This window comes from Pteronotus mesoamericanus, unplaced genomic scaffold (genome assembly GCF_021234165.1).
Source record: "Pteronotus mesoamericanus isolate MK-2021 breed Mesoamerican mustached bat unplaced genomic scaffold, CSHL_Meso_final scaffold_167, whole genome shotgun sequence".
Taxonomy (NCBI): Eukaryota; Metazoa; Chordata; class Mammalia; order Chiroptera; family Mormoopidae; genus Pteronotus; species Pteronotus mesoamericanus.
The window spans coordinates 7,430,102-7,431,721 of record NW_026555308.1 but is presented as its reverse complement, the minus strand read 5'-3'; the positions used below and the strand labels follow the sequence as shown (position 1 = coordinate 7,431,721).

At 32.8% G+C, this 1,620-nt stretch overlaps 1 non-coding gene across 1 annotated transcript; it reads right to left on the bottom strand.

Annotated features, from left to right (window-relative positions):
• Positions 1-1,187: 1,187 nt before the first annotated feature.
• Positions 1,188-1,294, bottom strand: LOC129083976 (U6 spliceosomal RNA). The gene has a single exon (XR_008530541.1). It is a non-coding gene; the product is annotated as a U6 spliceosomal RNA (small nuclear RNA).
• Positions 1,295-1,620: the final 326 nt, after the last annotated feature.

The window sequence follows — 1,620 nt, the reverse complement described above, 5'->3', positions numbered from 1 at the left end:
GGGAAAATGTGAATGCACCTAATAGTAGGGAGGAATTTCCTAATCTTTATGCCTTTCTTTCTAATGTCACCATCTCAAGCGTGCGTTTAGTCCCAAAAAGAACCATCACAAAAGTCTAGAATCTTGTCAACTTAGCAGGTACTTCCCTTCTTGTGTTTTGGGGAACTTGGGACAAAGAACATTGGAGAGCTGCAAAGACCAAATATATAGTCCAAAAGGTAGAGAATTACAGAAAACAAAATCCAGAAATAGACCCAAACACATACATGATGTTAATATATGATGGCATTGCATGCATATCAGTGGGAGAAAGACAGATTGCTCCATAAATGTTAACAACTGGGACACCATCTGGAGAGACAGAAAGTCGAATCCTTATTTCACACCTTGCACTCAAACAAATTCCAGATGGACCCAAGATTTAAACGTAAAATAATGGAACCATTAAAATAAAAAAAAAAAGTAGGAAATTTTATTATAAAATCTTGATGAAGAGAAAGCATTAGGACTACCTAAAATTCAGAATCCCTATATTAAACAAAGGTATATTTAAACAAATAAAATAAGCAATTTCTGTCTTTAAAAACCACAAGTTAAAAAGATACAGCACACTGAGGAAAATATTTGTGCAAACCTAAGGAAAAGGTCATTTCCTTAAAATAAAGAAATCCTATAAATCAATAAGAAAAAGACTAACAATTCAATAGGAAAATGGACCAAGTGTTCTTCATTTATAAAGAAAATGTGAATGGCTCTTAAACATAACATATAATATGCTCACCTACATTATTTATAAGATACATGTAAACTAAAACCATAATACCATATTTTTAATTTCTGTTTGACCAAAATCAAAATGTTTGATAATAATTGAGATGGTAGGGAAACAGTCCGATTTGGTTGAATAAACATCTCTCATAATTGCTGGGAAGATAAATTGATGAACTATGAAGACCAATTTGACACAAACTTTTTAAAATTGATACATGTAATATTGCAAAATGATTACCACAATAAGGTTAATTACCACATCCATCACTTCACATAATTACCATTTTGTGTGTGCGTGGTGAAAACATTTAAGATATATCTACTCTATTCACAGCTTCAAAGTATATAATACATTACTGTTCATTATAGTCACCATGCTGTACATTAGATCCCAAGAATTTGTTCATCTTCTTTTTTTAAATATGGAACGCTTCCCAAATTTGCATGTCACCCTTGAACAGGGGTCATGCTAATCTTCTCTGTATCGTTCCAATTTTAATACATGTGCTGCTGAAGTGAGCAGAGAACTTGTTCTTCTTAAAACTGGAAGTGTGTACCATTTGACCAACATTTCCTCAATTCCCCCAACCCTCTCCCAGCCTCTGGAAACCACTATTCTACTCTCTGTTTCTGTAAATATGGCCTCTTCCTTAATTCCACATATAAGTGAGATCCTATGGTATTTATCTTCTTCTGTCTGACTTACTTCACTTAGCATAATACCCTTAAGTTCCATCCATATTGTCACAAATGGCAAGATTTCTTTCTTTTGTGGTTGAATAATATTCCATTATATGTATGTGTGTATGTACATATATCACATATAAATGTGTGATATATATGTATATC